Genomic DNA, 13,340 nt, shown 5'->3' on the forward strand with positions numbered 1-13,340 from the left:
GTCAGCAGATGGGCCCCTGAGAGGCAGTCTTGGAGTTAAGGCTGTACCAGGTGAGAGCTGGAGGAGGAGAATGAGTTCTCCAGGGCAAAGGTCCTGGTCTGCGCATCAGGTGCCAGCAGGCATAAGAGCGAGGATGCAGAGGACCTGCAAGCAGGTCAGCTTAGCTCAAGTGTGGAGAGTGGGAATCAGGAGCAGTTGTGGTAAGGACAGTGGATGCTGGCAGCCTGAGTCAGATATCAAAAGGCTTTGTGAGTCATCTTCCTTTATGCCAGGCTACTGGGGGGCCATGGGAGGGTTTTGAACAGGGAGCGATATGTTCAGATGAATCATTTATTATATCATTGCAGCGATGGTGTATAAAATGGGATTGGGATGCTGGTGAAGGGAGTAGAGATAAGATTTTTGGCAGAGAATCCAATTGTTCAGACAGCCATGCCTGGACCAGGCTATAGCAGCAGGAATTGAGAAGTGAAGAGTTTGAAGGGCATGTGGAAGCTGTTGGGAAATGGAAGTGCAGAGGGGAGTTGAGACTGACATCTGGTGTCTGAGTTGAGATCTGGATAGATGGTTCCACCATGGAAAGCAACTCACAGGGTAGAAGATGATGCATCCTTGGTAGACAGGTTGCCTTGGTGCCCATGGGATTTTCAGGTAGATGTACCAGAAGGTGACTAGGACATGTGAGTCTGAACTTTGGAAGCGATTGCTGGGCTGGAAATGAGAAGAGAGGTCAGCAGCTGCTGTATGCTTCTTTCTCTCATCTCCTCAGTGGACTTTGTTTTGCCCTTTGTGCTCATTGTGTTTGTGTATGTCTTTCTGCACCACAATAGAATACAAGCTGCATGCCAGCATGGATTGGGTCTGTTTTGGTCATAGCCATGTTGCAGCACTGAGAAGAGTGCCTGGCACTGAATGCATTAGCCGGCTGGCAGAATGAAAGGTACCAGAGACTTGCCCTTGGAGGATGGGGCAGAAGCTTGAAGGCCCCACTAAAAAGCAGGACAGAGAGAGAGAGGAGCTTTCAAAGAAACTGGAAAGAGGCCTCCAGTCTTTGCTCTGAAAGGATCTAATGGCAAAAATTTTGGAAATTTCCAGGACCCAAGCCCGGCAGTTCTTGGTGACCCAGAGATTTCTGAAAACAGGGAGAAGAACAGAGTTAAGTAGGCATCCTTTAGTCTCTTTGTTCTTTGTTTTCCTGTTCCTTTCCTGCATTAAAAAGGGTGTAGTCAAACAAAAACATTTAGAGGATGGATGATGGATAGCTGTGATTTCATAGCTTTAGAGGATGGGTGAAGGATAGTTGTCATTTCATTTAGGTCAGCAGGAAGTAACTTGATTTTGTCTTTCCGGCCAAGTGGGTCAGTTGGTAAGGGCTCCCCTCCCTGCCGAGTTAGGAAAAGATTCTGAGGCTGGTTCCAGGCCTAGCTCTGATCATTTCATGATATTCACCATGGAAGTTCTACTGCACTAGTGCTATAGTTAATAGGCGTTTGCTACCCTCATTGACAGAATAACCTCGAGGTTTGGGATCTTTAATCTTAAAACCTCAAATTCACAACTTTTTTGAATTGTGGCAGTGTTAGAGCATTATGTGTTTCAGATTTTTGGATTAGGGATGCTCAACCTGCAAAGTTGATATAAATATTCCAAAATCTGAAAAACTCTGAAACATGTATGGTCTTAAGCATTTTAGATAAGGGATCCTCAGTCTGGACTGTGAGTGATGGTTTTCCAGAAATACATTCCATCTCTCGTGGTATGCATTTATTAACTATGAATTTTGCCTTCCTGGGTCCCTCAGACTCTGCATGGTAACTTGTGGTCCCATTTGGTGCCATTGGTGTTCACTCAGGAGTTAAATCCGGCCGGAGATAGCCTTTTTTATAGCCTGCTAGGCTCTTTTGCCACGCAGGGAAGCTGTGACTCCATAGCTTACGAGTTCAGGCCCTCAATTTTGTCCCTAGTTATTTGTCTTTTAGCATAGATAATTTGGAGACATAATCAACCCCAAGCATTGTAATTATCGGAGTCGTATTAGTTAACCTGCTGGTAATTACAGAATTGAAAGGAAAGTACACACAGGCTAGCTGGTAAATTCAGGTCCTAGGAACCCTAATTCTAGACTTCATCCTGGAGAGAAATCTGAAGGTGAAAGCTTCATTCTACAAGTAGATTTTTAAAAGTGTTCAGTAATTACCAAGTTTCAATTCCATGGTAAAGCAAGATTGGGTTCTTAGGGATAAGGAATGTCTTCAGATTTAATTTATTTTAGCTCATAGGTTCTGTACATTCCTTTTCTTCTGATCATGCTCCTGGACAAATGCAAATTCTTGAAATTCTCTTGCTGCACTTACAGCAGAAGGCAGAATATTCAGTGGACAATGCTAGTGGAAGTTTTCCTTTAGGAATCTTCTGAAATTCTCCTAAGTAGAAAACTACACTTGAATCCCAGTGCTGGAAACTTCACTTTGGTGTCCAGAGGAGATGAGCAGCAGGCCAGCCTTAAATTGCAAGGAACATTAAGACTTTCCATTGGCAGCTCCTGTAATTGATCAACCACTTGACCCTGGGAGAGGGTAATCACATGTCAGTAAGTATCGATATATAAATGGTGCCTGTCAATGCCAGCTTGTTGCTCTGAGGCAGTTCCATCAGAATGTGAATGTTGACATGGCAGGCATCTACGATCCCCTGACGTGGAGTTGAGAAGTGGGGCATCTGTGGCCATCACTCAATAGTGATTTACTAAACCCCTACTTTGGTAGGCGTTGTCAGAAATTCCAGAGACCCTTGACTGCAACCACTGACTTCCCAATGTGAGTTTTTGCAGGAGGAAAGAGTGTGGACCAAAAATACAGACAAAACCTCCCTTAACCCAACAAACTAAAAAACCATGCAAGCACTGAGCAAGCATTTGATGGTAGCCTTGACAGTAGTTTATCAAAATGAGCTGTCACACAGAGGAAAGTACTTTGGGCAGGAGAATCTCACAGGAGAGAGCAGTGATTCGGTGAATCGTCAAGTGATCTGACTTTCCCTCTGCTCACAGTGGGCAGAGGCTTCGTGGAGAAAGAAGGATTTAAGCTGGACCTTGGAGGATTGTGGGATTTGGATTGGGGATATCTGGTGCCCTATAACAAATGACAACAAATGTAACCACTTTTTTTTTTTTTTTTTTTTGACAGGCAGAGTGGACAGTGAGAGAGACAGAGAGAAAGGTCTTCCTTTTGCCGTTGGTTCACCCTCCAATGGCCACCACAGCTGGCGCACCGCGCTGATCCAAAGGCAGGAGCCAGGAGCTTCTCCTGGTCTCCCTTGAGGTGCAGGGCCCAAGCACTTGGGCCATCCTCTACTGCACTCCTGGGCCACAGCAGAGAGCTGGTCTGGAAGAGGGGCAACCGGGACAGAATCCGGTGCCCCGACCGGGACTAGAACCTGGTGTGCCGGTGCCGCTAGGAAGAGGATTAGCCTACTGAGCCACGGCGCTGGCCAGATGTAACCACTTTTGATACTTTTTTATCTTGTAGTGCTGTGGGTCCAAAGTTCAGTCCGGGGATAGCTGCCTTCTCAGGTTCTCAAAAAGCTGAAATCAAGATGTTGGCCATCTGTGTTCTCATGTGGTCTTCTTCCAAGGTCATTTAGGTTGTAGGCCGAATTCAGTTCTTTGCAGGTATGGGACTGAGGTTCCCATTTTTGGTATTAACTAGAGGTCTCTCTCAACCCCTCAAGACCACTCCAAGGTCATTGCCTGTGGCCCTCTCCCACTTCAACGTCATACATTCAGGGTCCCCCCAGCTGTGACTGTGTCTCCAGGGAGAGTATAGTCTCCTTTAAGAGCTCTCTCAGTCAGACCAAGCTCACTGAGGATCACCACTTTGTCTTTTTTTTTTTAAGATGAAGATAGTTTTATTTATTTATTTGAAAGAGTTACATGTCGCTCCCCCTCTTCGTGGAGGAACGACACAGGACCCTGCGCTGTTCTTTTGTCTGCTCGGCCCTCCCCGGGTTTGCTGCTGGTTCTTCCCGGGTTGGCTACTATCCCTTCCACCTCCGTGGAAGGGCAGTTCCCCCTGGCCACATTCCCCACTTCTGCAGGGGAGCAGCACACCGCCAGCCGGCTCTCTCGGGGGCTGCACAGGTGTTCCCCTTAGATGTTCCTGGTGCATGTTGTCTCTCTCCTCCTTTATAGTCCTCCTCCGCCAATCCCAACTCGGCTGCCCACACGCCGAGTACGCTGCTCTCCTCCAATCAGGAGCAGGATCAGCTCCTGGAGGTCATCACTCAAGTTGGCAAGAGGCAGCTGCGTAGAAGCTGTTTTCTCCTCTCCCAGCGCCACATTGTGGGAGAGCAGATGCATAGAATAAGTCTTAATTCCAGTAACTCAGTCCAGTCCGGGTTGCTCCCCACAGTTACACAGAGAGAGGAGAGGCAGAGAGAGAGAGGTCTTCCATCCACTTGTTCATTCTCCAGTTGGCCACAATAGCCAGAGCTGCCCCGATCCAAAGCCAGGAGCCAGGAGTTTCTTCTGGGTCTCCCACACAGGTGCAGGGACCCAAGGTCTTGGGCCATCTTCTTCTGCTTTCCCAGGCCACAGCAAAGAACTGGTAGGAAATGGGGCAGCCAGGTCTCGAACCGGTGGCCATATGGGATGCCAGCACTTCAAGTCAGGGCATTAACCCACTGTGCCACAGAGCTGGCGCCACCACTGTGTCTTAAAGTCAGTTGACTGAGGACCTCACACAAAGCTGCAAAATCCCCTCACTGGGGCACCCCAGTTAGTGTTTGAAAAACTGGGGGACATGTGTACTCCAGGGGTCTGGAGTCTTGGGTGGCCACCTGAGAATTTGTCTATCACATCATTAAGGGATTTTGATGTCCAGTCTGAGAGCCAGATTAATGATCAAAATAGTGATCAATCTAATGTGGTCTGGCCAGTGACTGATGGTCTGGAGATCCTGACTGGGGTGCTTATATCATGAGTTAAGCCCAAACTCCCTCAGTGTGCCTTTTTTAGCCACCAGCCAGCTCTCCTTTCCTGGCCCTCTCTCCCTTCACACACATGCACATTTCTAGGTTGACATTCATCCTGGTTCTCATTGGGGGCAATTCTCTGCTCAGGCACATTTGGTGATACCTGGAGAGATTTTTGGTTTTCATCATTAAAGGGGATGCTACTGGCATCTGCTGGGTAGAGAATTTAACACAATTATCAAAATTTGACTGTCTTTATGTCATCAATCCCATTTTCCTTTTGTTTTTCTGCTCTCCCTTCTTTACATCCTTCCTCTTCCTGTCTAAGTATTTTAAAGGAAATCTCAGACATCTTGTTATTTTCAACTCTTATTTGTTTATTTTACTTGTTGGAGAGACAGATGGAGGTCCCATCTCCTTGTTCGCTCTTCAAATGCCCACCATGGCCAACACTTGGCTAGGATCAAACTGGGATCTAGGAATTCAGTCTGGGTCTCCTATGTGTGTCACAGGGACCCAGTACTTTGGGCCATCACTTGCTATGTTTCAGGATTTGTAAAATTTTTTGTTTTGTTTAAGAGAACAAGAGTATTATTTTAGCCTTACATATCTACCTGCTTCTCTGAAAAGCATGGATGTTTTCTTATGTAACCCCATCTCAATAATACTAACAATAGTTCCTTGTTCTTATTTAGTTGGGGTGTCAAACTTCGAGCGGTGAGAATGGTCCAAGGGTTTGAAGCCAAGTCCATGAGCAATCCTTGATAGAACCGGGTTGCTGGAAGACAAGGCTCTGTTCTTGAAGGATATTGGGTGGAATAGGGCTGACCTTGCTTTCTATGAGCCACAAAGGTGGAACGTTGACTGTGAGCCTCTACAAGGAAGACCTTAATCAGGAAGCTGCCTTGCAACTTTCTGGTCTGGAGGTGTGGAGTGTGAGCACACTATGGAAATGTTTCATTCATTCATTTTATGAATAGATCTCAAGTGCCTGGGGTCTTAGATGCTGAGGATGCTGTCAAGAACACAAAATGCATGTTGGCTGCTGTTGCTGTAGATTTCTACCTATAAAACTGGATTTTGCAGTGTTTTTGTATATTATAATGACAAATCATGTACATAGCACTTAATAAAAGCATATTTACCAGAAATCATTGCAGGTGTCATGCAAATGACTGAGTTTGTAGTTGGGGAAAACTTGTCTACATTTTATGTATCACAGAGCTACTTGTGGTCAGTCATCTTTTAATTCCTCATCCATACCTTCATCAGTGCCAGCTGGTTAAAATGTAAATATGTCTTGTGTTATCCTAAGTCAGAATATACCTTTTGGGATATCAAGGTCAACCCCAAGGTCTCCAGAGCATCCTTTTTATATGGATGCTGTATTCTTTATTTTCATTTATTTCCTCCCTTTTTCTCTTTCTCTTCCTTATTCTCTATTTCTTGCATGCTCGCTCGCTCTCATCCCCTCCCCCTAATATTTCATTGGAGTTTATGTAACTGAATTAATTAGACCTGTTTCTCAAGGAGTTGGTTTTCTATAAAATTCACTTTGCAGTTGGCATGACAGAAGAGCTGGCATATGAACCAAATGTGACAATTTGTTCTTTGTATCTGAATCAGGCAGGGTTGGGCTTACTGCTTATCTGTTGTCCGTTTGTACGATTCTGTCCTCTGCAGCAACTGAGCTTGGGTATTTTTGTGATTGACTGGGCGCTGGCGGTGAGCACTGATTGGACGTGGAGCTGCTTAATGGGGACAGACCCTATCTCCTTAGGTAGTGTTACAGTGTCCCCAGGATATAAAGTGTCTGTATGGAAGCAAAGAAGGGCTTTCCTTTTCCTTTGTTCAGTTGATGATATCTGGACCATTTAGTAGAGTAAAATGATTAAAATGTTAATTGCTGTTCTGTGTTTTTATTCATTTTGTCTTTCTGGAATATATCCACTTTATAGACATTTCTGCCTGTTGATGCATTTTAAGTCCTCAAACATCTTCAAATTATCTATATTTAATGTCATCTTGTGTGGGGTAGGAATGCACTTTGTAGCTATCAGGGAGACCACAGGAGGTAGGTTTTTCCATTTAGTCAGTTTGCCACAGAATACAAAGGCTATGAAGAGTTTGACTTCATATCTTCAAAGCTCATCAGAAATATTCCAAGCTATAGGTTTTTGCCTCTTACAGCAACTTTTCAAATATGGAGGTTCTCCTCGGGTGCTCCTGCTACTGTTGCTGAATTTAAAATGCCACAGGAAGAAGGAAAGATCTTTTCTGTTTTCTCATCTGTGGAATGAGGGGGTTGGACTTAGCTATGAGATGTCAAATTTATAGCACCAGAGCTGTCACTCCTTATCCAACCTCATGACAGACATCACTAATCAATCATAGCCATGCTTTTCTTCCCTCAGACTTCTCGTCAAGTCAGCGTTTCAGGAAGCCACTACTAATCAATCAGTTTTCACCCAAGAGATGAAATCTTTTTGCCTTTCCATAACAGTTGTTGTTTAATTCCTAGAATGTGCTTGAGATGACTCACAAAATTTGATAGCCATTGGATGGTAGAAGGAAAACTGTTGCAGGGCTTGGTTAGTGTCAAGTGAAGAAGATCTTGAATGACTGCATTTAATGCTCCTGGAAAGCAGGCATCGTGTTTCATTCTTGTTTTTCCATGTTTACTCAGCCTATAGGTGAGTCTGTTTCTCAAAGGAGATGCTATATAAATGATTGTTAAATGCAGCGTGAAGGAATGAATGAAAGACATGTTGTTGGCCAATTCTTTTCACCTCTCCAGGACTTCTCAGTTCAGTGCTTCTTTTAAAGGGCAGGCACAAGCCTTGCCATTATTGAATTTAATCCACTTTAATTCAGGCCTCCCCTCTGGATCGGCTAGATCGCTTTGTGTTCTTATCAACAGAGCGAACACTCAGGCAACCTGGCATCCGTGGCTGGACTTTACAAGTCTCTCTTGCATGCACCCTTCCAGCCATTCACAAACCTACTGAGTAACAGAGAGGAAGGTCCACACACTTCTCCCCCTGCCTGACCCTGAATACTTTCAACGTGATATGTGGGTGGGAATCTGAAGGTTTAATGATATGGAGGGAATTCTCTCACAGTTTCAGGATTTAACTCTGGAGAGAATCTCTTCTTTGACACTTACCATATGCAGCCTATATTAGTTATTTTGGGGGAAGTAGACTTTAAATTCCTTTATGAGAAGGTCCAGGTCTGTAACTCTGTGTTTTGATGACATGATAATGTGCCTTTTATAGGGTAGGTAGTAAACATTTCAGATTTCTCGGGGTAGTCTCATGAAAATCGGCTGAAGCGTGCATTGTCTTTCATGTTTAGGAGTCGTCTGTGCAAACAGAAGAGATTTATTTTTCCACTCAGACACTGGATTTTATCCATTAATAATATTAGATCCCCATTTAGTAAAAGTCACTTCTAGGCTGGACACTCTGCTAAATGCTTTAGATAATATATATTCCTGAACCCCAAAACAACCCCAAGAATCAGGGTTATGAATTCCATTCTACAGATGAGATAAATGAAGCCTAGAGCAGTTATACAATTTGGTGGTAGTCACAAGACAGTAAGTGGAAATGCTGGGATTTTTTTTTAAAGATTTATTTTTTATTTTATTTGAAAGTCAGAGTTACACAGAGAGAGGAGAGGCAGAGAGGTCTTTCCTCTGATGGTTCACTCTCCGGTTGGCCGCAATGGCCGGAGCTGCGCTAATCCGAGGCCAGGAGCTTCTCCTGGGTCTCTCACACGAGTGCAGGGGCCCAAGGACTTGGGCCATCCTCCACTGCTATCCCAGGCCACAGCAGAGAGCTGGATAGAAAGTGGAGCAGCCGGAACTCGAACCGGTGCCCATATGGGATGCCAGCGCTTCAGGCCAGGGTGTCAACCCGCTGCGCCACAGCGCTGGCCCCAGAAATACTGGGATTTAAAGGGGGACCTGGGTTGGGTATTTGGCCCAGCAGTTGAGATGCCTGCTTCGCATGTCCAGATTTCAGTGTTCAAGTTCTGGTTTCATTCCAAATTCTAGTTTTCTGTTAATGAGCACCATGGAAGGCAGCAGGTGATGGTTCACAAAGCAGTGTGGTCCCTTCCACACACATGGGCAGCCTGGAGTTTGGTCTCAGATCTTGGCTTGAGCCTAGCCCTAGCCATTGCAGGCCTTTGGGGAGTGAGCTAGTGGATGAGAATTTGTCTGGCTCTGCCTCTCAAATAAATAACTGAATACATTCATTCATACCTAGTCCTAAAATCTTTTCCCTTCAAGTAGCAATTTGCTTATGTAGATATTACTTCCTATGGGAAGTCTGCCCTTAGTGGCTACCTCTGCTTTTAATGTTAATAGAGATGCCCTTTTTCCATGTTTCCATAGTAGTTTAGCTTCCCTAGGATGCCCTGTGATGGGGCGTTTACCTTCTGCCTCTCCTGTAAGAGTAAGAGTTTTATGGGCAGGAGCTCTGGTTTTTTTGCTTGTTTTTTTTTTTCTGATTTTTTTAAAAAAGATTTATTTATTTGTTTGAATAGCAGAGTTACCAAGAGGCAGAGGCAGAGAGAGAGAGAGAGAGAGAGACGGAGAGAGAGAGAGAGAGAGATCTTCCACCTGCTGGTTCATTCCCCAAATGGCCGCAATAACCGATCTGAAGCCAGGAGCCAGGAGCTGCTTCTGGGTCTCCCATATGGGTGCAGAGGCCCAAACACTTGGGCCTTCTTCCACTGTTTTCCCAGGCACATTAGCAGGGAGCTGGGTTAAAAGTGGAGCAGCTGGGACTTGAACTGGTACCCACAGGGGATGCCAGTGCTACAGGCGGCTGCTTCACCTGCTAGGCACAGCGCCAGACCCTTTTTGCTGTGTTTTTGGATGGCTAAATACATTCTTCTTTCCTGGGAGATCACCACCACCTTGCCCAGGTAGCCAGGTGCCATATATCATGTACAGCTAAGTCTTTAGGAACCTACATCATTGAGCAGTCATTGTCCTTGGGGATGAGATTCCAGGAAATGTCATCCAACTGCAAATACTGAATGGTAGAAGTTGTTTCTCTTCTGGGCTACTATGTGCCTTCTGCATATGTACTTCTGTCATTGCATTATTAAACTTTTACTTTTTTATTTCAGTTTATTAACCACTTTTATGAATAATTAATACTGCAAATGTTCTTACAGTTCATTTATCCTGCTTGAGATATCTTGTACTTATTGAGTGTGAGGATTCATGAGTTTTATAAATTCTGGAAAATTTGCAGCCATTATATCTTCTGTTATTGCTTCTTGCAATTTCTGCAGTCTTTCCCTATGGGAGTCCTATTAGACATGGGTTGGCCCTTCCCATTCTGTTCTTCGTATCTCTTAACTTCTCTTATATATATTTATTGTTTCATTTTATCCCATTATGCTTCATTCTGTGTAGTATTCTTAGATCTATATTCCTTTCTTTGGTAGGTTTCTAATTTCTTTTTTTAATCTATGAATGGAATTTTTTTATATTAGTGAGTCATGGAAGAGGAATAGTCAGCATGTCTCATTGTTTTCAAAAGTTTCAGTTCTAGCTTCGATGTTTTATATAATTTTAAACTTTTACATTTCACCTTCTTTTTCAGCTGTTGTTTTATGACCTCTAATTCCTGAGCCTCTGGCCCGCCTGTTGGTTGACTTGTGACTTAGCAGGGTCTTGAATGCTGTGTAATTCACTGTTGGGAGCTCATCCTCTGCAGGACTGGTTATAACCTGGGTTGTAGAAGTGACTCTCCAGGGAAATTTCCCATTTGCTGAACGAGGCCAGTTTTTATATTAATTTTTCGCTTAGATCTTCCTGATTCTGACTCTTGTTATTTACACTTCAATCTCGGGAAAGCCACAGGCCTCGGGTTTTTAATGCTCAGCTGAAGCTTTCCCCCTCCCCTCGTTGCAAACCGAAGTGGAGACAGACAAGTTTCTTTGAGCTGCTTTTTGTTTTGGTTTCTGATTGATCCATTTGAAAGGCAGAGTGACAGAGAGGGAGGGAGAGAGAGAGAGACAGAGAGAGAGAGATACCATCCATCAACTGGTTCTCTCTCCAAATGGCCATAACGGCCCCAGGCTGGGCCACGCCAAAGCCAGTAGTCAGGAACTCCATCCTGGTCTTGCACTTGGGTGGTAGGGGCCTAAGCAGTTGGGGCGTCTTTCACTGCCTTTCCAAGCACGTTAGCAGAGAGCTAAATCAGAAGTGGAACACTTGACTCAAACACTTGAACCTGTGCAGCAATATGGCATTGCTGGCATTGCAAGTGGCATCTTAACCCACTATGCCACAACACTGGCTCCTCAATTTTTAAAATTGATATACTCACTCAGTGTACATCCCTTAGTAAGTATTCCTGGTTTTATACAACCTGAGTTTCTTCCTGTTTTGAGGGGCCTTGTCTCTCTTCCACATGGGCATTAAAACCTTAGCCCTGGGGAGCCAAGACAAACGTTTTTGCAAATGGCAACCACTCTCTTCATAGCCAACACAAATTTCCATGCCTTCCACTATTTTTCTCTTATTTTCAATTGCCTCTATATTTCTACTACCTGAATGTTGTTCTTTCTTTATTGACAGCTATGTATGTAAAATAATTTTTTAAAATTTTCTATATCATATCTAGGTACTTGGAGAGTGGGGATTTTTAGGCTGTCATCATTGGCCACTTTGCCCAAACCTTCTTAAAAACTCAAAGTAGGGCCCGGTGTTATGGCATAGTGGGTAAAGCCACCACCTGTGATGCCAGCAACCCATATGGGCACCTGTTAAAGTCCCAGCTGCTCCTCTTCTGATCCAGCTCCCTGCTAATGGCCTGTGAAAGCAACAGAAAATGCCCCAATGGCTTGGGCCCCTGCTCCCCATGTGGGAAGGCACCTGGAAGAAGCTCCTGGCTCCTGGCTTTGGTCCAACCCTAGTCATTGCAGCCATTTGGGGACTGACCTGGGATGGAAGATCAATTCGTTTGTTTGTTTCTTTCTTTCTTTCTCTCTCTCTCTCTCTTTCTCATTGTGCCTTTCAAACAAAATGAAAATAAATCTTAAAAATAAAACTCAATGTAAAATATTCAAATGGTACATAAGGATGCATGTTAAAATATTGATCTCCTTCCCATCCTAGATCTGCCTTGTCAGAGATAATAACCTTTACCATTTTCTTAGGTAGTTCTAGAAGCATTTTATGTATTTATAGTATAACGATGTGTGCTGAACTTAGGAAGATTTACTTATGCAAACAGTGATATGTTTGACCCTTTGCACCATACTTAGCAATATATTTTGGAGCTCTTTGCATACTGGGGCACTTAGCTCTGCCTCTATATATTTTCTTGACTGTATTCTATTCTATTACATGGATATACCATAATTTATTTAACCATTCCCCTACTCTTGAATAATTGTGTTTCCAGTTATTTTGATGCTAGAATGTATCCCACAGTACACAGTCCTCTACTTATGTCTCTGCTTGTGTACCATTTAATGTAATTCTCTGAATTTATCCATTTCACTTAGCTCCACCATCCTACCTCACCTCCTTATGCCCTCACATGAATTCCTTATGACCAAAGTCTTTGTCTTTCATTGGCGGACCCAGTACCTGGCATGGGACGTCTGGCACTGAGTCAGCACTTCATTCATGAATGACTGTGCTCACCAAGAAGCTAACACACCAGGCAGAGTTCATCCTAGCCCCTGAAAATGTATGTTATTCCCAGTAATAAGGATAGCTGTTGGCTACTCAGTATCCTGTAGCTGTTGACTGAGCACTTCTTGTAGTCTAGACGCGAGCTAATGCAGTCTTTACAACCCTGGGAGATGGTCAAATTCATGACCATGCTTGACAGAGATGGCAACTGGGACCCAGGTGATGTAAGAGGCAGAGGCCGTATCTGAACGCGGTTCTGTCTGAAATCAAAGCTTGGCCTCTTCCTACTGTTTCTTAATTAACAATCGTATTGGCACAGCCGACCGAGGACGTGTTTAACTGTTCATGCCTCCGTTTATTCGGTCAAGTCAATCAACAGATATTTACTGAGAGCTCACAGTGTTCCAGGCAGGCAGTGATACATCTTGTTGATGGATGAAATGGTTCTACCCTGGTGGAACTTAAGGTGTAGAGGGAGACACAGATTCAGCGAGGCAGTGCAAGTATAATGCACGTCTGGAAGGTGGCATACGCAGGGGCCCCAGAAACCCATGACTCCCCAAGAGTAGAAGGTCAGTTGATGGACCTTGACAGATAGGGGTGAGGTGAGGAGGTGGGCAGGAGGGGTGCAGGTCGAGGGTCTGAGACGTCCCCTTTCTTCCTCGCACTCTGCACCGTCTAAGCTTGGCCTTTGATC

General features: G+C 44.4%; 1 protein-coding gene across 3 annotated transcripts in view; it reads left to right on the forward strand.

The window, feature by feature from the left end:
- The window catches only part of PRICKLE2 (prickle planar cell polarity protein 2), a 368,819-nt gene that overhangs the window by 176,328 nt on the left and 179,151 nt on the right, over positions 1-13,340 (forward strand). The gene's annotated exons all lie outside the window — the stretch shown is intronic.

The sequence above is a fragment of the Oryctolagus cuniculus genome, chromosome 10 (genome assembly GCF_051225735.1).
Source record: "Oryctolagus cuniculus isolate XC-2025 breed Fujian yellow rabbit chromosome 10, ASM5122573v1, whole genome shotgun sequence".
NCBI classification, from domain to species: Eukaryota; Metazoa; Chordata; class Mammalia; order Lagomorpha; family Leporidae; genus Oryctolagus; species Oryctolagus cuniculus.